This window comes from Lissotriton vulgaris, chromosome 1_1, assembly GCF_964263255.1.
Source record: "Lissotriton vulgaris chromosome 1_1, aLisVul1.2, whole genome shotgun sequence".
NCBI classification, from domain to species: domain Eukaryota; kingdom Metazoa; phylum Chordata; class Amphibia; order Caudata; family Salamandridae; genus Lissotriton; species Lissotriton vulgaris.
This window is the reverse complement of record NC_141685.1, coordinates 486947286-486971268: the sequence shown is the minus strand read 5'-3', so window position 1 is coordinate 486971268 and position 23983 is coordinate 486947286.

Here is a 23983-nt window from a genome sequence, read left to right as displayed (position 1 = left end):
GCATCAGCCTCTCATTCACGCGCGCACACACACAGCCACACTCACGGAAGCACACACAGACACGCGCGCACACACATACACGCAGGCACACACACACACACCCCTGCATCACTCTTGGCTGTCTCCCTTTCACTCCATGCTGCCACACCATTAACTAAGAGTTAAAGGACGGCTGACAACGGATCTATGACGTTACAACGCGTTATTTTACAACGCAGACCGTTACATTGCAATTTTTACAACGCAGGATCCATTACAATGCATGCCCTTACAACGCATGTCATTACATAGCAGATACTATTACAACGCATGCCATTACAACGTAAGTATAGGTAAGTATATCTTTTTTAAAATAATGTAATTTAGTTAATTTCATTTAATTAATTTCATTATATTTATTTTTAAAAAGCAATTAATTTAATTTAATTTAATTATTGTAATGTAATTATTAATAAAATTGTAATTAATTTAATTTATTTAATTTAATTTAACTAATGTAATTTAATTAATTTATAAATTGTAAATAATATAATTTGATTTATTATAATAAATTTAATTTGAATAATTTTAAAATAATATTTAATATAATATAATTTAATTTAATTAATGTAATTTAATTAATTTATAAATTGTAAATAATATAATTTAATTTAATTAATTTAATTAATTTGAAAAATGTAATTAATTTAATTTAATTTAAGAAATGTAATTTAATTAATTTATTAATTGTAAATAATATAATTAATTTAATTTATTTAAAGTCGTGTTTTTAAAAAAAGTGAACACTAAAAATACCCCTGTACCCAAAAAACCAAACCCAGCCCTAAAACCTAAAAATACCCCTGTACCCCAAAAACCAAACCCAGCCCTAAAACCAAAAAATACCCCTGTTCCCCAAAAACCAAAACCCAGCCCTAAAACCTAAACATACCCCTGTACCCCAAAAACCAAACCCAGCCCTAAAACCAAAAAATACCCCTGTACCCCAAAAACCAAACCCAGCCCTAAAACCTAAAGATACCCCTGTACCCCAAAAACCAAACCCAGCCCTAAAACCTAAAAATACCCCTGTACCCCAAAAACCAAACCCATCCCCAAAACCTAAAAATATCCCTGTACCCCAAAAACCAAACCCAGCCCTAAAACCTAAAAATACCACTGTACCCCAAAAACCAAACCCAGCCCTAAAACCTAAAAATACCCCTGTACCCCAAAAACCAAACCCAGCCCTAAAACCTAAAAATACCCCTGTACCCCAAAAACCAAACCCAGCCCTAAAACCTTAAAATACCCCTGTACCCCAAAAACCAAACCCAGCCCTAAAACCTAAAAATACCCCTGTACCCCAAAAACCAAACCCAGCCCTAAAACACTAAAAATACCCAAACACCCCAAAACATATACCTCAGTACCCCAAAACATATACTCCTATACTCATACTTATTTTTTTTAAATTACTTAAATTAATATATTTAATTTATTTTATTTAAATACATAAATTAATATATTTATTTTTAATATTAATTAAATTAATTAAATAATGTAAAATAAAATATAAAATAAAATTATATACTTACCTATACTTACGTTGTAATGGCATGCGTTGTAATAGCATCTGCTATGTAATGACATGCTTTGTTAAGGCATGCATTGTAACGGATCCTGCGTTGTAAAAGTTGCGATGTAATGGTAGTGCGTTGTAAAAGTTGCGTTGTAACGGGTGTTTCCCCTGACAACAGGTGGGGGGGGGTGAGTGATTCAGGAGGAAGGCTGGCTGTGTGGGGCGACTCAAAAACAATAGAGGGTGGGGGGACGTGAGCCAGGTGGTGACACGGAGGGAGGCAGGACTGCCTTGCTGTCTAAAGAAGGAAGAATGCACATTCTTGCCTTGCTCCCAGCCTACCCAGAGTAAGCCCTAGGGCCAGTTCCCTGATCTCCTGTTACAGTTACAGGAACACAGCAAGCTTTAGGAAGCCTCCCTGCAGCTGCCCATCTGATCAGAATCAACTGTACTTGCCTAAAATCTGCTGTGGGCATTTGTTAGATCTTGATCCCCAAGAGGTGCCCCCAGATCCTGGACCCTTGACTGGAGTAAGAGTGTACTACTCCTGGCACATCTGAAGGTTTAATAGGAACTCACTCAGTATGACGTAACCTGATGCAAGACCTCACATCGCAGCATTTTGCAACTCCTGATTGGCAGTTTCATCAGAACTGATGCAGCATAATCTACCCTGATGCTGGACCTCGCTTTGCAGCATCTCACCGCTCCTGATCTGCAGTGTCTTTGGAATGATATAGTGTGACACAGACTGATGCAAGACTTGCGTAACAACACCTCGCAGATCCTGATTGGTGTCTCCATTGGCACCAAAATTGTGCAGCGCAACCTGATGCAGCACGTTACATCTCAATACCAAAGACACAAAGGTAAAGCTCCTGGAGGGCATTCGACCCACACTTCATCATTATCGGCTTGAACTTCTGACTTTGTCCCAGGCCGGTGTTACCAGATAACTTCAGTCAGTGCTTTCTATTTCTTGGTGCTATTTTCACCTAAAACTTCAACATTGCACATCTCTGGTTGGATTTTTGTTGTTCTGGTATCATTTTATTGATTAAAATCCACTTTATTTTTTTTCATTGGTTTGAGATTTTTTTTTACGTTTCTTCAATTCAGTACTGTTTGTGTGCTGCAAAAATACTTTACACAGTATTTCTAAGTTAAGTCTGACTACTTTGTGGCAAGCTACCAGAGGGCTAAGCATAGGTTAATTTTGTGACTTTTTGGGATTAACCCTGACAAGAAATGTGGTTGTTACCTAAATGCGGCTCCAACCCCTCTTAAACAATCACCCATAACAGACAGCAATTTTGAAACCTATATATTGAGTCTATGTTCAGGTCCATTCTGCTGAGGATATCAATCCTTGTCACCACGTCCTACAAATTCGAATGAAACACGAACCCAACTATTAGTGCATTCAAATTCAAGAGGTAAAATCTTTCCATCCAATTTAGTGCCCACAAGATTCATGCCTCCGAATCTTGGGGCACCATATCTTCATTATCAAATGGTGCACTGAGTTTCAAGAATTCTAAAATAGTCTTCTATTTCCCTAGAACAATATATTTCCTGATATAAAGATATTCCATGTGGCCTATCTTGGATCTAAACACTGCCTGACACTCTGAAACAAAATAGTGTCAGAATGAATATTTTACCAAACAATTTACCAAACAAATGCCCTCTCTCACCTGATATATATATATATATATATATATATATATATATATATATATATATATTACCTACTGGCTATCGCCAGTAGGTATATATAGTTAGAATTTTTTCCCTATGGGACTTTTGAAAATTCTATGTCTAATAACTTTGGCGTTTGTGGACGGAATCGGCTGAAATTTTCAGGAAAATGGCACATTTTATTTCTGAGCAGCCCCTGAAAATTTGGTGGGGTTTCGTCAAGGGGGGGCTGAGAAAAAAGGGGGGTCCCAAAACGCGTTTTTTGCATTGAGTTTTCCATACGGCGGTTGGACTCACTTTTAGCTCGAACGGCTGAATGGATTTGCACGAAACTTGGCAAAATTGTAGGGACTGTTAGCCCGATGTGCCTTTGCTAGGTCTCAATATATGTGCTCCAGTAGTTTTTGAGAAATTAACGTTCAAACCAAGATATATATCTGTAACAGCGCTCTGGGCAGCGATCCGGTCCGCTTACTTTTCGCTTATCGGAACTTTGCGCGCAGAAAGCTGATTGGCTCTCCGGTGTCTGTCAACATTCTAAACAGTCCGGAGCGGACGCCATCTTGTCTCTCGGTAGGATCGAGAGAGAAGAAGAGGTGGAAAACGAAGGGGGAATTTAATGAAAGGGGGCAAGGTATCCCCCTCTTGACCCCCTAGGAATGTTGTTGGGGTTATTAAAGGGTCCCGTGGGGAAAATAAAAAAAAAATGATTTTTCACGGTAGAAGCGTGGCCGCGAACTGGTAGCGAAACGGGAATTCGCCATTTTGTGCTTCGTAAATTAAATTACTAGTTATAAGTGGGTGCGGGAGACGTATCCTAATCCCCTATGTTTCCTGAGGGTGGGTGAGGAGGCTGATATATGTTGATACATCTCTTCCAGCGGCTGTGCGTGAGCTTTTTTTTTTTTTTTGCTGCGTGACAGTCCGGAGCGGCCGCCATCTTGTCTCTCGGTAGGATCGAGAGAGAAGAAAAGGTGAAAAACTAAGGGGGAATTTAATGAAAGGGGGCAAGGTATCCCCCTCTTGACCCCCTAGGAATGTTGTTGGGGTTATTAAAGGGTCCCGTGGGGAAAATAAAAAAAAAATGATTTTTCACGGTAGAAGCGCTTCACGGGCCGCGAACTGGGCCGCAAACTGGTAGCGAAACGGGAATTCGCCATTTTGTGCTTCGTTAATTAAAGTACTAGGTATAAGGGGGTGCGGGAGACATATCCTAATCCCCTATGTTTCCTGAGGGTGGCTGAGGAGGCTGATATATGTTGATATATCTCTTCCAGCGGCTGCGCCATCTTGCCTTTTTTCGAATGCCACAATTTTGTCGTGCACGGCAGCCATTTTAGATGCCAGGCTGGTCCCAGGCTATCACCTACCCCTGCGGATGTAGTTTATGGCCCCAGCTGTAGAGAATTCAGACATGCCAATCCTCCTGATTCAGGCGTGTGAGTACTGATTTCAGTGCTAGTCTCCCGCCTCCCGATTTCTGCAAGCAAAAACCCGGGGGCATATTACGAACAACTAGCGATAATTTTTGTCTATAACTTGTTTAGAGACAAAAATTATCGCCGCACATCGGCGATTTTTATCGCAGATAAACCTTGCTATTATCGCAGAAAAGTCAGCGATATTCATGTATTATCGACCTAATGCTCTTAGCCATGTTATCCACCTCCCATTGGATAACATGGCTAAGAACTGCTCAGGGCAGGTGTTAGATTTTGGAGATATTCGCGCTTAGCGCGAATATCTCCAAAAGTTGGTAATAGAAGGTAGCGATGTTAGGGACTGTTTCCAGTCGCTAACATCTTGGCACGCCACTTTGCATGTCATTAGTGATAAGTATCACTGACATGCAAAGCCGGGCCCAAGATGGTCGCTATCTCCTTTTAGGTGTCACTAACTGGTGTTAGCGACAGCTTGATAATAGGGAAATAATTTTATCTCCGCTTTCATGGTTTTTAAAGCCAAAAAAGCGGAGATAAACCCCCTTGATAATATGCCCCACGATTCCTTGGGGGTTTCAGCTGACAGGGCTTGGTATTGTGTTACATGGTAATTTTTCCATGAAACGTCAGAGGGTCGATGTAGGGGTTCTAGAAGAGGTGATAAACCATTTAAGCCTCATGAACAAGCGCATGGTCTTTTAAAGATTTGTGAAGTACTCGGGGCGGCGGTGTGTGTGTGCCCTCTTTCAGGAGCGGGCGGGGGGGCACTGCCAGCAACTTGCCAGGTCAGGTAGTGTTCAACACGTGCATCACCCTTTCTCTGCCTGCTATTGCGCTCCATGCTTCGGAAAGGTAAGAAAAAGAACGTGCATTTGAGTTTGAAATGTCCGATCCTGCAGCAGCACACTTCCAAAGCCCACACATGACAATAACCCGAATCAAGGCCCCATTCACCCGTTTTAAAAAAAATAGATAACACTCCAACAAAGTAAGGTTATAAAACTTTATTAACTACTAACTTTAACAAACGGAACAAAAACTAAAAACATTTAAACATTTCTCAACACAAAAAGCAACAATGGTTAGAAGCTGTCTTTTGTGCGAATAGTCCCAAGGCAGCACAACGTGCAGACTTCTGGACGGCACCCAGGTGATGTCGCCTGGGTGCCGCACTGGTTTAGGGATCCTACAATGCTGCTCCGAAAATTGGCGTGGGGCGTCCCGGGTGGGGCGGGGGGAGGCCTCGTCAGTAGCGGTCTGTTGTGCGAATAGTCCCAAGGCAGCACAACGTGCAGAGTTCTGGACGGCACCCAGGTGATGTCGCCTGGGTGCCGCACTGGTTTAGGGATCCTACAATGCAGCACAGAAAAACAGCGTGGGGCGTCCCGGGTGGTGCGGGGGGAGGCCTCGTCAGTAGCGGTCTGTGTCCAGTGTCACATGGCTGACACAACATGTACGACAGGCACCCAGGTGATGTCCAGTAAACTGCCGCACTGGTTTTGGTATCCTACAATGCTGCTCCGAAAATTGGCGTGCGGCGGCCCGGGGGGGGGCGTGGGGGAGCCGGCGTGAACGGGCCTCCCCAGGTGGCGGCCATCTAGCTGAGTTGCGCTCGCTCTTGCGGCCACAGCGTCTCGCTCACCATGTTGTTGAGTTGCTCCCACTCTTGCAGTGCAGCGATAGGCGGCTGCCACATGGCCCTTAAAATGGCGGACGGCTCCTCGGTTTTGGGTCTGGTCCACTGAAATGGCCCTGGGACACTTTGGAACTCGGACGCTTGCCTGCTAGGGCTTGGGCTCCATTCTCGAAAAGCGTCCCCTCAGCCGTGAAGATTGTATAAAAGTCTTGGGGGCCCCCGACTCCCGCAGGCTTCCGGTGGGGAGCGGCTGCCATGATTGCTCGCGGAATGACCACGACGGAGCCACGAGATGGTGGTGCTCTCATGCTGACGCCAGCTTCAGTCTGAATGATCCAGAAACAAGGTGGGGCTTTCATCGTTTGGGAAAGAAAAATGTTCTAAACCAATGAAAAGTGTTATTTTTAGGTCATATGACCAAGCCTTCCATCTTTAGGAAACCAAAAGTAAAATGAACCAATGAAAAGTTTTATAAACAAGTCACATGACCTGTTATGCGACATAGGGCTACAAAAAGCGTAGAAAATCCGTTGGCACGTGAGGCGGCGTCAGTAGCGGACCGATGTGCGAATAGGCCGAAGGCAGCACAACGCGCCGAGATCCGGATGGCACCGAGGTGGTGTCCAGCAAATTGCCGCACTGGTGTGGCCATCCTACAATGCTGCGCCGAAAGACGGCGTGTCCAGCTGAATTGCGGTCACTGTTGCGGTACAGTGACTCGAACGCGCCGAGATCCGGATGGCGCCGAGGTGGTGTCCAGCAAATTGCCGTACTGGTGTGGCCATCCTACAATGCTGCGCCGAAAGACGGCGTGTTCAGCTGAGTTCCGGTCACTCTTCCGGCACAGTGACTCGAACGCGCTGAGATCCGGATGGCACCGAGGTGGTGTCCAGCAAGTGGCTGCACTGGTGTGGCCATCCTACAATGCTGCGCCGGAAGTCGGCGTGGGGTGCCCCGTTGGCTTATGAGGTGATGTCAGTAGTGGACTGATGTGTGAATAGGTCGGAACCAGCACAAGGCGCCAAGATCCGAATGGCAAGTCCTGGATGTTGAGTGCCTCAGTTGAGATTTCTGAGCAGTGCTTGTAGGACTGTCTGAAGCTTATTTGCACCTGCTGCAGCTTCACTAGGTCCGGCGGAACTTTTTGCCTTTTCCTTTCTGCTTCTTTTCCTACAATGCGTTTCTTCTGAAGACACGACCAGGTCCCTGAATGTGTGCAGGGGGACGCTATTGATTGAATGAACGCGCCGAGATCTGGATGGCACCGAGGTGGTGTCCAGCAAATTGCCGCACTGGTGTGGCCATCCTACAATGCTGCGCCGAAAGTCGGAGTGGGGTGCCCCGTTGGTTTATGAGGTGATGTCAGTAGCGGACCGATGTGTGAATAGGTCGGAACCAGCACAAGGCGCCCTGCACTGTTGAGCCTTTTTCAATGTCTGTTTTTTGTTGTTTCCCCTCCATCAAAAACAAAACAAAAATACAAGGCGCCAAGATCCGAATGGCAAGTCCTGGATGTTGAGTGCCTCAGTTGAGAGTTCTGAGCAGTGCTTGTAAGACTGTCTGAAGCTTATTATAAGAATCAGAGTAAGTTGAAGACTGTCTGAAGCTTATTTGCACCTGCTGCAGCTTCACTAGGTCCGGCGGAACTTTTTTCCTTTTCCTTTCTGCTTCTTTTCCTACAATGCGTTTCATCTGAAGACACGACCAGGTCCCTGAATGTGTGCAGGGGGACGCTATTGATTGAATGAAAATGGCGGCTTGACACAAAGCTGACTCAAGCGTTACTGTTGGTGCTATACAGACAAAAATTGGTTTTCAGTTTGTACATTCTTCAGGTTTTTTTTTCCATCCAAGTCTGATTGAGAGTTTGTAGAAAAATGGCTTCAGATTTTCCACATACTACTCTTCAACATTCTTCCTAAATGTAACAATGTGAAACTCACTAGGAGAACGGCTGTTTCTGTTTCCTTTCAAAATGCTGCCACCAATATTTTCTGAATGGAAGACACCATCTTGTAACATAAAGGGCCGAAAGGGGTTCTGGTCTGGCCGATGGTTGGTGGAGACATTTTGACTATATCTTGGACCTGCCCGGCCTCGCCCAAAATGGCGCCGGTATAAATGGGACTCGTAACTCTTTGCCCGCAAATGTATATCTAGAAAATGTTATTGTAAGTGGCCCTGTCGTATTTTAATTACAAAATGTACGTCCACCGATTCCGCAACTGTTAGACACCTTTGTTCTTGTCACCTAATGGCCCGCTCGTTACGTTCTTCTACAGTGTAAATGTCTCCTCATCATATACGATTTCAGTTTGCTCCGTGGCCGGCCCACGTGGTTATAGGCCCGTATTTGTATACTGACATTTTCACAATAAAGGTTTTTAAAACAAAACACGGTAGTAGTATTTTCATTTGTAAAGTTTTTACTTTTAGTGACTGTTTTCGAATCAGTAAAAGGCAAGTGAAATAAGGCAGTCCAATTACATGACGGATAAAAGGTATAATATGTAGGAACGCAGTAAAGATAAATGGTCAAGGGCAGTTGTGTTTTTCATGTCTGCAACATAAAGTGATCGATAAGAATCTGATAATCAGGCGTATCGGCGACTAAGACAGCAGGCCGAATCTCTTTTACTCAACGGCTCCGTCATGGAAGGAAGAAACGCCCTTTTTCTCGAAAAAGGAATATATTTTACTTGCAAGACAGTTGTAAATTTTCCGGGAAAGTACATTAGCCTGGAATATTATAACATATGTTTGAAAAAAAAATATTGTTCGAAAATAATAAAAAGCGTAATTTTTAGGTCATATGACCAAGCTTTTCATCATTAAATTAACAAAAGTAAAATGAACCAATGAAAAGTTTTGTTAACAAGTCACATGACCTGTTATGCTTACGTTACGCGCTGCGCGCCGCGCCTCGGATCACTTCCGGGTGCGCTAACGCGGCGTGTCATAAAACGCATTACGCGACAACGTAGGTCAAGAATATAGTCTAAATGTCTCCACCAACCAGCGTTCAGAACACAACCCCTTTCAGCAGTCCAAAAAGTTCTGTTAAATGACAACAGAGGGGACAGGCAACAAGAACCATCAGTCAAAGAGGGGAGGGCAAGTTCTTCTCTTCCGGGTCATGTTGGGGCGCTACCGGAACTGATCGAATTGGTAGTCTACAGTGTTTCTGGATGTTTCAGACTAAAGCTGGCGTCAGCATGAGACCACTACCATCTCGTAGCTCCGTCGTGGCCATTCCACGAGCAATCATGGCAGCCGCTCCCCACCAGAAGCCTGCGGGAGTCGGAGGCCCCCAAGACTTTTGTAGAATCTTCACGGCTGAGGGGACGCTTTTCGAGAATGGGACCCAAGCCCTAGCAGACAAGCGTCCGAGTTCCAAGGTGTCCCAGGGCCATTTTAGTGGACCAGGCCCAAAACCGAAGAGCCGGCCGCCATTTTGAGAGTCCTGTGGCAGCCGCCTATCGCTGCACCGCAAGAGCGGGCGCATCTCAACTACATGGTGAGCGAGACGCTGTAGTCGCAAGAGCGGGCGGAAAACAGCTGAATGGCGGAAGAGGCACAGTGTAGCAAAAGCGGGCGGAATGGCAACTAAAACGATAAAGAAGCGCCCCACTACAGCTTGTCTTCAGGTCAAACGGATTGTGGGACAAGGTCCAGAATTGAAGAGTCATCAAAAGGCAAAAAGTTCCGCCGGACCCCGGGAGCCGGCCGCCTATGTCGGGGGCGATCTCAGGCTACACCAGTGCTATAAGACTTGGGGAGGGTGTCGGAGCCAAGCGTCTTCTCCGAGTCCATGGCCATCACACCGCCCCTCAGGGGCCTCCGTCAAGCTGTTTAGGAAGGTAACATATCACATTGTTTTCTAATGCAGTCAGGTCCACAAACGACACTCACTTACTTTGAGAATAGTGAAGCTGCAGTAGGTGGAAATAAGCTTCAGACAGTGTTACAAGCGCTGCTCAGAACTCTTAACTATGGCACCCAACATCCAGAACTTATGCTATTTGAGAATGGTAGTGACATCGAAGCATCTCAGGGACCAAAACCATTAACGTACTTTCACGTATGAAAATCTTACTTGGGGAGGGGGCAGGAGCGAAGCGCCCCCTCCCAGTCAGCGCCACCACACCGTATGTTGAAAATCTGAAGCCATCGTTCTACAAAGTCAACCAAACTTGGATTGAAAAATCTAGAAAAATGTACAAACTGAAAACCAGTTTTGGTCTGCATAGCATCAGTAACAACGCTTGAGTCAGCTTTGTGTCAAGCCGCCATTTTGATTCAACAAAGCACAGGCATTGAAAAAGGCTGAAATTCAGAACTCTAAACTATGGCACCCAACATCCAGGAGCTTGCTATCCGGATCTTGGAGCCTTGTGCTGTTTTCGATCTATTCACACATCGGTCCACTACTGACATCATCTTATAAACCAACGTTATGTAAATAGTTTTTTAATAAAATGTTTTACCCTGTTTCTTTGCTGGTGTGTTGTCTATATTTTTAATATTTGCATAGGGTTTGTCATTATTTTGTGCGGGATGGGTGATGGAGCCGAGCTGTCTTGCAGCCCTCATGGTGTGGAGCTCAGTTCATCTCACTATTTTCGTATTTTAAAGCTTTTCATATTTGCTATTAAAAAACCAATGAAATTCACAGAAAAAACCATAGGTTCAAGTGGATATATAGTTAGGAATTTGCATTTACAAAACCTTGAAAATTCAATGAAAAAACCATAGGTTATAGGCCATATATAGTTAGGAATTAGCATTTACAAAACCTTATTTTACTCGCATAAAACCATTGAAATTCCATATATAGTTAGCTAACTATAAGCGCTAACTATATATCGCGCACCCGCAATCCACTGCTGATGATGTCACATATTACATCATTCATGACATGGTCAGTGACATCACTGATGACATCACTGATGACATCTCAAATGACATCACTGATGACAACTCAAATGATATCAATGATGACATCTCAAATGACATCACTGATGACATCACTGATGACAACTCAAATGACATCACTGATGACATCTCATTTGTCATCACTGATCACATCACTCATGTGATAATACAATGAACCTCTTCAGACTCTAATATAACCTTACATACACTCAGTATAAACAGACACTCACAGACTGTCACTCATCCATGGAGTTACTCACACACCTAGTCAGTCATGCAAAGAATCAATCACACCTCCATTTCCTCAACTATACAGTTATACACATCTTACTTATTCAAACATATAATAACACATATTTACTCTCTTATATAATCCCTGATACAAGCTCACAGTGATCGATACAGCCACTCACACATTCACTGGCTCTTATGTTCAGTTATTTATATATCTCAACTCTCACATGTATTGTATTTTACATACGTACTTACTTGCACATGTAGCAATGAGAAATCCATTCACTCAACAACACACCCATGCACAGTCAACCGCCCATATAGCTGTTTCCACATGCACTCTTGAACTCATACTCCTAGTGAATCAACTGCTTACACATCTATGCACAGAGTCACGCACCTCCCAGCCACCCACACACACACTCAGCCTCCCATTCAAATATTTGGGCAACCAATCAATAACCCATATGGCCACTCTTATAGCTACTGATCAACACATGCAGCAGCTTACACAACAACAAACATACTGATGCACGAATTAAGACAGTTTAGTCACTAACCCATGTACTCAGTGAGACACATTTAATCACTCACTCATACAGTCAGTCATGCACCTACTAAATTCTTCATCCAGACACTTATACATCCACTCATTCTTCAATATGTGAAACATATTTAAACTTTACAGACACATACAATCACTGGTTGTTTTGATCAGTGATGTCATCAGTGATGTCACTGACCATGTCATGAATGATGTAATATGTGACATCATCAGCAGTGGATTGCGGGTTCGCGATATATAGTTAGCGCTTATAGTTAGCTAACTATATATGGAATTTCAATGGTTTTATGCGAGTAAAATAAGGTTTTGTAAATGCTAATTCCTAACTATATATGGCCTATAACCTATGGTTTTTTCATTGAATATATATATATATAATTTTTATTTCTAAAGAATGTTTTCCCTACCACACCTATCTTGTACTTTATTCCTAAAGTGCATCCCTTGTCCCTGGCAGACCAATCATGTCAGCCAAAAACAATGCTTTAGAAGCAGTGTCTAAGTATATAGAATAAATCTGCCCTCCTTCATATAAGACACAGGAGAGTTTTTGAAAAAAAACAATGAAGTCGAGTGGCGGCCTGACAATGCTCTAATAGCCATGGATATAGCTTTGCTGTATACTAGTATTCATCATGCCCATGATTTGGAAACAGTGTAGCACTTTCTCAATAATCGTGCCATTTGTCAACATAAACTTAACTGTATGCTACTTGAAATGATCGATTTGTGTCTCAACAACAATCTATTTCTGTTGAACACAATTTTGTATAAACAATTGAGAGGAGTTGCAATGGGGCGTGCTTTTCTCCTACCTATGCCTGCTTACTGGTGGGATGGTGGGAGGAGCACATCCTCAAAGTAACTCTCAAAGAAATTTGGGATACCCATATAAAATACTACTGCAGGTATATTGATAATGTATTTATTATATGGGAGGGCACGGAACAAGCTGCTGTCCAATTCGAAGCATCCATCAATGACAATTCAATGAATCTTCAGTTCTCTGCCTTCTTTTGCGCACAAAGTGTGGAATTTTTAGATTTAGAAGTATATATCTGTGAGAATCAAATTCAAACTCAAACAGAGCTTCAAAGAAAAACTACAGCAGAGAACTCTACACTACACGCTACCAGTGCCCCCCCCCCCCCCCCCACATCTCATCTACAGCTTACCCTATGGTGATTTTTTTTATTACGGCGCATATGCAGTCGTGAATCTGACCTGAGACAATGTCAAAAAGAGGCCTTTGATTGTTTCTTGGCCTTGGCCCGGGGTACAAATTCTCTAATTTGCAATTGGCCTTGGATAAGGCCAATTCTCTTCCACGTGCGTTTTGTCTCAAAACTAAAAGAGAACACAATGCAGAAACATTGGTTGAATCCACACCAGCTGACACTCAACCCATTAATTTCATTCCCACCTATTGCAAACAGGAAAAGAGGATTCGAAAAATTGTCTACAAACACTGGCCTGTTATTCCAACTGATTTGACATTGAAATTTATGTTATCAACCCTCCCTGCCATCACATCCATGCAGGCACCCTCGATGTGGGATGCTTTGGTTAAATCAAGCCCTGAATTAACACTTGGCTTTCTAAACCTGGGTTTCTTAAATGCTCTTCCTGTCGGGCATGTAAACTTGGAGTCAGTTTATCCGAGTATTGAACAGCTTTTAGTGACATTCAGTCCCAATAAAAGATCATTACACATGCCGGAGTGAATATGCTGTGTATCTACTTGAGTGCACTTGTCACCTCAAGTACATTGGCAGCCCTAAACTGCCAGTATTTAATCGGATATTACAGCACTTGCGTCCTATTGTTAACTCAGACTCCAACTACCCAGTTGCCTGACATTTTAAAGCCGTTCATGATAACAAAGTTGGTGATTTAAAATACTCAGTAATTGCGGCTGTTTCTCCCTCTATCCGTGTGGGAAACAGAGAAAGAAAGTTGCAGCAGTTAGAGTCATCCTTTATTTTAACCCTTGATACAAGAATGCGGAATGGTTTCAATATCAGCGAGGACTTGCATAACTTTGTATAACTTTCTATAACCAAAACAGCAGCAGGGCCCTCCAGAGAGAATGCCTGTGCCATACAAAGTACATTGAGGTATGAACTCACTGTCTCTTCCGTTTCAGTTTATGTCATTGACCAGTGACTATCTGCCATTCTGATATTTCAACCTTTGCAATTATGAATATTTATAGCATTGTTTGCACATGTACAACTGATATCACTTGTACTGTACTATGTTGACGCCGTCACTTTATGGACTAAGTATCAGCACTTTAATCACAAACCTATGGGTTTTTTTTAATTTTGTACTATTTGCGACTTGTTGCATAGCCTCACTACCTTTTATTTTACTAGTGTTTCTTTAGGGTTATATATGCACTTTTTATGACAGCACTTTAGCTCTTTTTTGCATATTTTTAAAGGAACGTCTCTTTTATCTAGTTAATGCTTATTTATGATTCCGCATGTATAATACCCTAAGAATGTCACATTTTATTCCATATGTTAACTCTGATACATATATTTTTTTTAAAGAATTTTACAAAAAATTATCAAATGGTTTTTTATGACATTCAAAGGTCAACTGTGACACTATTTTGGCATTAAATCAATCTTGGCATGATTATTGCCATTGGGAGCTCAGACTAAGCCTTATATTGGATTTTATCATGTATGCCATATAAAATGTAGAAAATTAAATGTCACTTAACCTATGAGAGAAAGATAAAAAAAACGTCAGTATTTAAATTGCTAATTTATCCAGAGCATATGTTAAAATGTTACATTGGTATTATCAAAAAGGAAAAACATGTGAATCACAAGCGATACTAATTTGGGAAAAAGGCGTTTTTCCATTTGCTTGCTCTGCAAAATTGTATGTATTTTACTAAATTACCAACCTCCTTCTCTAATTGGTTACATTGAGTTCAAATGTAGTGACCCGTCACCAGTGCGTCAGGTGATCAAGATCGCTGTGGCGATCGAAACTCGTCTGAGGCGAACACTTGTCTGTTTGAATATCGAATAAAATTACGGACCTGTGAACACGTGGTTTTGGAACTTCTTTGGAATACTTTGGTGCTCCGTACCTGTGGTGTTTCCCTCTTGGCTGCAATTAGAGGGACAGGACTTTTGTTTATATATATATATATATATATATATATATATATATATATATATATATATATATATATATATATATATATATATATATATATATATATATATATATATATATATATATATATGCATTCTCCGATTCTGGAGCCTCTGACCCTTCAGGGTGGCCTCGGAACAACGGGCTCGGAGTCAGCCCATCAAAACACCATCCAGTGTGCCAGAAAAATGAGGCACAATGCTGGAAAGAGAGGCTTTTATTTGGGCATTTAACAGCACAGCATGCTTCCATTTCTTGACGTTTCGGCGTTCAAGCCTTGCTCACAGATGGAAGTCAAAACATATAACTGGCAAAGTGCGTAGTGCGTGCTTTTTAAAATAATAGTCACATGACTGGATCTCAAAATTACAAGTCCCACAGTGCATTGTGAAAGTCATTGCAAGTAACAATTCGAAAGTCCTCATATTACTTCGCCTGTGCATTCAATATTCTTATATGACAATGTCACTGTTGTTGGTGTGGGGTCGTAGAAAAACACAAGTCAGGTAAATTGGCAATCCTTACTTTTTGCAGTCAATATGCATTGTGCCTGAAACAAACCCCATTTCCGAGTATGATCGTAGAGGGATGTAATCCATCACTAATCCCTTCCACCATGTGCACACTTTTAGCTTTATTAGCTTTCTTGATAGGCTCGGGTGCATGAGTGGGTCCTGCTCCTCGACTTGAATACAACACTGCATTCTCCGATTCTGGCACCTCTGACCCTTCAGGCTGGCCTTGGAACAACGGGCTCGGAGTCAGCCCATCAAAACACCATCCAGTGTACCAGAACAATGATGCCCACTCCTGGAAAGAGAGGCTTTTATTCGGGTATACATATATATATATATACATATATATATATATTCACAGAAAAAAACATAGGTTATAGTGGATATATAGTTAGGAATTTGCATTTACAAAACCTTGAAAATTCAATGAAAAAACCATTGGTTTTAGGCCATATATAGTTAGGAATTAGCATTTACAAAACCTTATTTTACTCGCATAAAACCATTGAAATTCCATATATAGTTAGAAGCGCTAACTATATATCGCGCACCCGCAATCCACTGCTGATGATGTCACATATTACATCATTCATGACATGGTCAGTGACATCACTGATGACATCACTGATGACATCTCAAATGACATCACTGATGACATCACTGATCACAACATCCAGTGATTGTATGTGTCTGTAAAGTTTAAATATGTTTTACATATTGAAGAATGAGTGGATGTATAAGTGTCTGGATGAAGAATTTAGTAGGTGCATGATTGACTGTATGAGTGAGTGATTAAATGTGTCTCACTGAGTGCATGGGTTAGTGACTAAACTGTCTTAATTTGTGCATCAGTATGTTTGTTGTTGTGTAAGCTGCTGCATGTGTTGATCAGTAGCTATAAGAGTGGCCATATGGGTTATTGATTGGTTGCCCAAGTATTTGAATGGGAGGCTGAGTGTGTGTGTGGGTGGCTGGGAGGTGCGTGACTCTGTGCATAGATGTGTAAGCAGTTGATTCACTAGGAGTATGAGTTCAAGAGTGCATGTGGAAACAGCTATATGGGCGGTTGACTATGCATGGGTGTGCTGGTGAGTGAATGGATTTCTCATTGCTACATGTGCAAGTAAGTACGTATGTAAAACACAATACATGTGAGAGTTGAGATATATAAATAACTGAACATAAGAGCCAGTGAATGTGTGAGTGGCTGTATCGATCACTGTGAGCTTGTATCAGGGATTATATAAGAGAATAAATATGTGTTATTATATGTTTGAATAAGTAAGATGTGTATAACTTTATAGTTGAGGAAATGGAGGTGTGATTGATTCTTTGCATGACTGACTAGGTGTGTGAGTAACTCCATGGATGAGTGACAGTCTGTGAGTGTCTGTTTATACTGAGTGTATGTAAGGTTATATTAGAGTCTGAAGAGGTTCATTGTATTATCACATGAGTGATGTGATCAGTGATGACAAATGATATGTCATCAGTGATGTCATTTGAGTTGTCATCAGTGATGTCATTTGAGATGTCATCAGTGATGTCATTTGAGTTGTCATCAGTGATGTCATCAGTGATGTCATTTGAGATGTCATCAGTGATGTCATCAGTGATGTCACTGACCATGTCATGAATGATGTAATATGTGACATCATCAGCAGTGGATTGCGGGTGCGCGATATATAGTTAGCGCTTCTAACTATATATGGAATTTCAATGGTTTTATGCGAGTAAAATAAGGTTTTGTAAATGCTAATTCCTAACTATATATGGCCTAAAACCAATGGTTTTTTCATTGAATTTTCAAGGTTTTGTAAATGCAAATTCCTAACTATATATCCACTATAACCTATGGTTTTTTCTGTGAATTTCATTGGTTTTTTAATAGCAAATATGAAAAGCTTTAAAATGTCAAGTACGTGATAGATAAAAACATTTTCGTATTTATGCACGCTGATGTGCTTTGAACGCTGCACCCCCCCCCTCCCCTCTTTTGTCTTAGTAGTACTCTCTCTTTGCAGATACTGAAGGGTAGTTAACGCAGGCCTTTACCCCCGTTGTAATCCGTCGTGCCTCCTTGTCTCTCCATTTGATTGATTGTTGTCCAAGCATTTACTGTTTTAGAATTGGTTCTCTTTGGATCATTCTCTATTTACAAACAAGCACAAAGTCGCAATACTCTGTTTAGTCTTTGCAGATAGTGAAAAATCGTGTAAAAAAATAAAAGTAATCGAGCAAAATCAGTAGGCCACTAATTGGATCTCTTTTTGACCTCGCTAAAATAGAAATATTAGGAACAACCCTTCATGAGAAATACGAAAATAGTGAGATGAACTGAGCTCCACACCATGAGGGCTGCAAGACAGCTCGGCTCCATCACCCATCCCGCACAAAATAACGACAAACCCTATGCAAATATTAAAAATATAGACAACACACCAGCAAAGAAACAGGGTAAAACATTTTATTAAAAAACTATTTACATAACGTTGGTTTATAAGATGATGTCAGTAGTGGACCGATGTGTGAATAGATCGAAAACAGCACAAGGCTCCAAGATCCGGATGGCAAGCTCCTGGATGTTGGGTGCCATAGTTTAGAGTTCTGAATTTCAGCCTTTTTCAATGCCTGTGCTTTGTTGAATCAAAATGGCGGCTTGACACAAAGCTGACTCAAGCGTTGCTACTGATGCTATGCAGACCAAAACTGGTTTTCAGTTTGTACATTTTTCTAGATTTTTCAATCCAAGTTTGGTTGACTTTGTAGAACAATGGCTTCAGATTTTCAACATACGGTGTGGTGGCGCTGACTGGGAGGGGGCGCTTCGCTCCTGCCCCCTCCCCAAGTAAGATTTTCATACGTGAAAGTACGTTAATGGTTTTGGTCCCTGAGATGCTTCGATGTCACTGCCATTCTCAAATAGCATAAGTTCTGGATGTTGGGTGCCATAGTTAAGAGTTCTGAGCAGTGCTTGTAACACTGTCTGAAGCTTATTTCCACCTACTGCAGCTTCACTATTCTCAAAGTAAGTGAGTGTCGTTTGTGGACCTGACTGCATTAGAAAACAATGTGATATGTTACCTTCCTAAACAGCTTGACGGAGGCCCCTGAGGGGCGGTGTGATGGCCATGTACTCGGAGAAGACGCTTGGCTCCGACACCCTCCCCAAGTCTTATAGCACTGGTGTAGCCTGAGATCGCCCCCGACATAGGCGGCCGGCTCCCGGGGTCCGGCGGAACTTTTTGCCTTTTGATGACTCTTCAATTCTGGACCTTGTCCCACAATCCGTTTGACCTGAAGACAAGCTGTAGTAGGGCGCCCCTTTATCGTTTTAGTTGCCATTCCGCCCGCTTTTGCTACACTGTGCCTCTTCCGCCATTCAGCTGTTTACCGCCCGCTCTTGCGACTACAGCGTCTCGCTCACCATGTAGTTGAGATGCGCCCGCTCTTGCGGTGCAGCGATAGGCGGCTGCCACAGGACTCTCAAAATGGCGGCCGGCTCTTCGGTTTTGGGCCTGGTCCACTAAAATGGCCCTGGGACACCTTGGAACTCGGGCGCTTGTCTGCTAGGGCTTGGGTCCCATTCTCGAAAAGCGTCCCCTCAGCCGTGAAGATTCTACAAAAGTCTTGGGGGCCTCCGACTCCCGCAGGCTTCTGGTGGGGAGCGGCTGCCATGATTGCTCGTGGAATGGCCACGACGGAGCTACGAGATGGTAGTGGTCTCATGCTGACGCCAGCTTTAGTCTGAAACATCCAGAAACACTATAGACTACCAATTCGATCAGTTCCGGTAGCGCCCCAACATGACCCGGAAGAGAAGAACTTGCCCTCCCCTCTTTGACTGATGGTTCTTGTTGCCTGTCCCCTCTGTTGTCATTTAACAGAACTTTTTGGACTGCTGAAAGGGGTTGTGTTCTGAACGCTGGTTGGTGGAGACATTTAGACTATATTCTTGACCTACGTTGTCGCGTAATGCGTTTTATGACACGCCGCGTTAGCGCACCCGGAAGTGATCCGAGGCGCGGCGCGCAGCGCGTAACGTAAGCATAACAGGTCATGTGACTTGTTAATAAAACTTTTCATTGGTTCATTTTACTTTTGTTAATTTAATGATGAAAAGCTTGGTCATATGACCTAAAAATTACGCTTTTTATTATTTTCGAACAATATTTTTTTTTCAAACATATGTTATAATATTCCAGGCTAATGTACTTTCCCGGAAAATTTACAACTGTCTTGCAAGTAAAATATATTCCTTTTTCGAGAAAAAGGGCGTTTCTTCCTTCCATGACGGAGCCGTTGAGTAAAAGAGATTCGGCCTGCTGTCTTAGTCGCCGATACGCCTGATTATCAGATTCTTATCGATCACTTTAGGTTGCAGACATGAAAAACACAACTGCCCTTGACCATTTATCTTTACTGCGTTCCTACATATTATACCTTTTATCCGTCATGTAATTGGACTGCTTTATTTCACTTGCCTTTTACTGATTCGAAAACAGTCACTAAAAGTAAAAACTTTACAAATGTAAATACTACTACCGTGTTTTGTTTTAAAAACCTTTATTGTGAAAATGTCAGTATACAAATACGGGCCTATAACCACGTGGGCCGGCCACGGAGCAAACTGAAATCGTATATGATGAGGAGACATTTACACTGTAGAGGAAAGTAACGAGCGGGCCATTAGGTGACAAGAACTAAGGTGTCTAACAGTTGCGGAATCGGTGGACGTACATTTTGTAATTAAAATAAGACAGGGCCACTTACAATAACATTTTCTAGATATACATTTGCGGGCAAGGAGTTACGAGTCCCATTTATACCGGCGCCATTTTGGGCGAGGCCGGGCAGGTCCAAGATATAGTCAAAATGTCTCCACCAACCATCGGCCAGACCAGAACCCCTTTCGGCCCTTTATGCTACAAGATGGTGTCTTCCATTCAGAAAATATTGTTGGCAGCATTTTGAAAGGAAACAGAAACAGCCGTTCTCCTAGTGAGTTTCACATTGTTACATTTAGGAAGAATGTTGAAGAGTAGTATGTGGAAAATCTGAAGCCATTTTTCTACAAACTCTCAATCTGACTTGGATGGAAAAAAAAAACCTGAAGAATGTACAAACTGAAAACCAATTTTTGTCTGTATAGCACCAACAGTAACGCTTGAGTCAGCTTTGTGTCAAGCCGCCATTTTCATTCAATCAATAGCGTCCCCCTGCACACATTCAGGGACCTGGTCGTGTCTTCAGATGAAACGGATTGTAGGAAAAGAAGCAGAAAGGAAAAGGCAAAAAGTTCCGCCGGACCTAGTAAAGCTGCAGCAGGTGCAAATAAGCTTCAGACAGTCTTACAAGCACTGCTCAGAACTCTCAACTGAGGCACTCAACATCCAGGACTTGCCATTCGAATCTTGGTGCCTTGTGCTGGTTCCGACCTATTCACACATCGGTCCACTACTGACATCACCTCATAAGCCAACGGGGCACCCCACGCCGACTTTCGGCGCAGCATTGTAGGATGGCCACACCAGTGCGGCAACTTGCTGGACACAACATCGGGGCCATCCAGATCTCGGCGCGTTCGACTCACTGTACCGCAACAGTGACCGCAACTCAGCTGGACACGCCGTCTTTCGGCGCAGCATTGTAGGATGGCCACACCAGTGCGGCAATTTGCTGGACACCACCTCGGTGCCATCCGGATCTCGGCGCGTTCGAGTCACTGTACCGCAACAGTGACCGCAATTCAGCTGGACACGCCGTCTTTCGGCGCAGCATTGTAGGATGGCCACACCAGTGCGGCAATTTGCTGGACACCACCTCGGTGCCATCCGGATCTCGGCGCGTTCGAGTCACTGTACCGCAACAGTGACCGCAATTCAGCTGGACACGCCGTCTTTCGGCGCAGCATTGTAGGATGGCCACACCAGTGCGGCAATTTGCTGGACACCACCTCGGTGCCATCCGGATCTCGGCGCGTTCGAGTCACTGTACCGCAACAGTGACCGCAACTCAGCTGGACACGCCGTCTTTCGGCGCAGCATTGTAGGATGGCCACACCAGTGCGGCAATTTGCTGGACACCACCTCGGTACCATCCGGATCTCGGCCCGTTGTGCTGCCTTCGGCCTATTCGCACATCGGTCCGCTACTGACGCCGACTCACATGCCAACGGATTTTCTACGCTTTTTGTAGCCCTATGCCGCATAACAGGTCATGTGACTTGTTTATAAAACTTTTCATTGGTTCATTTTACTTTTGGTTTCCTAAAGATGGAAGGCTTGGTCATATGACCTAAAAATAACACTTTTCATTGGTTTAGAAAAATTTTTTTTCCCAAACGATGAAAGCCCCACCTTGTTTCTGGATCATTCAGACTGAAGCTGGCGTCAGCATGAGAGCACCACCATCTCGTGGCTCCGTCGTGGTCATTCCGCGAGCAATCATGGCAGCCGCTCCCCACCGGAAGCCTGCGGGAGTCGGGGGCCCCCAAGACTTTTATACAATCTTCACGGCTGAGGGGACGCTTTTCGAGAATGGAGCCCAAGCCCTAGCAGGCAAGCGTCCGAGTTCCAAAGTGTCCCAGGGCCATTTCAGTGGACCAGGCCTAAAACCGAGGAGCCGTCCGCCATTTTAAGAGCCATGTGGCAGCCGCCTATCGCTGCACTGCAAGAGTGGGAGCAACTCAACAACATGGTGAGCGAGACGCTGTGGCCGCAAGAGCGAGCGCAACTCAGCTAGATGGCCGCCACCTGGGGAGGCCCGTTCACGCCGGCTCCCCCACGCCCCCCCCCGGGCCGCCGCACGCCAATTTTCGGAGCAGCATTGTAGGATACCAAAACCAGTGCGGCAGTTTACTGGACATCACCTGGGTGCCTGTCGTACATGTTGTGTCAGCCATGTGACACTGGACACAGACCGCTACTGACGAGGCCTCCCCCCGTACCACCCGGGACGCCCCACGCTGTTTTTCTGTGCTGCATTGTAGGATCCCTAAACCAGTGCGGCACCCAGGCGACATCACCTGGGTGCCGTCCAGAACTCTGCACGTTGTGCTGCCTTGGGACTATTCGCACAAAAGACAGCTTCTAACCATTGTTGCTTTTTGTGTTGAGAAATGTTTAAATGTTTTTAGTTTTTGTTCCGTTCGTTAAAGTTAGTAGTTAATAAAGTTTTATAACCTTACTTTGTTGGAGTGTTATCTATTTTTTTAAAAACGGGTGAATGGGGCCTTGAATCGGGTTATTGTCATGTGTGGGCTTTGGAAGTGTGCTGCTGCAGGATCGGACATTTCAAACTCAAATGCACGTTCTTTTTCTTACCTTTCCGAAGCATGGAGCGCAATACCAGGCAGAGAAAGGGTGATGCACGTGTTGAACACTACCTGACCTGGCAAGTTGCTGGCAGTGCCCCCCCGCCCGCTCCTGAAAGAGGGCACACACACACCGCCGCCCCGAGTACTTCACAAATCTTTAAAAGACCATGCGCTTGTTCATGAGGCTTAAATGGTTTATCACCTCTTCTAGAACCCCTGCATCGACCCTCTGACGTTTCATGGAAAAATTACCATGTAACACAATACCAAGCCCTGTCAGCTGAAACCCCCAAGGAATCGTGGGGCATATTATCAAGGGGGTTTATCTCCGCTTTTTTGGCTTTAAAAGCCATGAAAGCGGAGATAAAATTATCTCCCTATTACCAAGCTGTCGCTAACACCAGTTAGTGACAGCTAAAAGGAGATAGCGACCATCTTGGGCCCCGCTTTGCATGTCAGTGATACTTATCACTAATGACATGCAAAGTGGCGTGCCAAGATATTAGCGACTGGATTAGCTACCTTCTATTACCAACTTTTGGAGATATTCGCGCTAAGCGCGAATATCTCCAAAATCTAACACCTGCCCTGAGCAGTTCTTAGCCATGTTATCCAATGGGAGGTGGATAACATGGCTAAGAGCATTAGGTCGATAATACATGAATATCACTGACTTTTCTGCGATAATAGCAAGGTTTATCTGCGATAAAAATCGCCGATGTGCGGCGATAATTTTTGTCTCTAAACAAGTTAGAGACAAAAATTATCGCTAGTTGTTCGTAATATGCCCCCGGGTTTTTGCTTGCAGAAATCGGGAGGCGGGAGACTAGCACTGAAATCAGTAGTCACACGCCTGAATCAGGAGGATTGGCATGTCTGAATTCTCTACAGCTGGG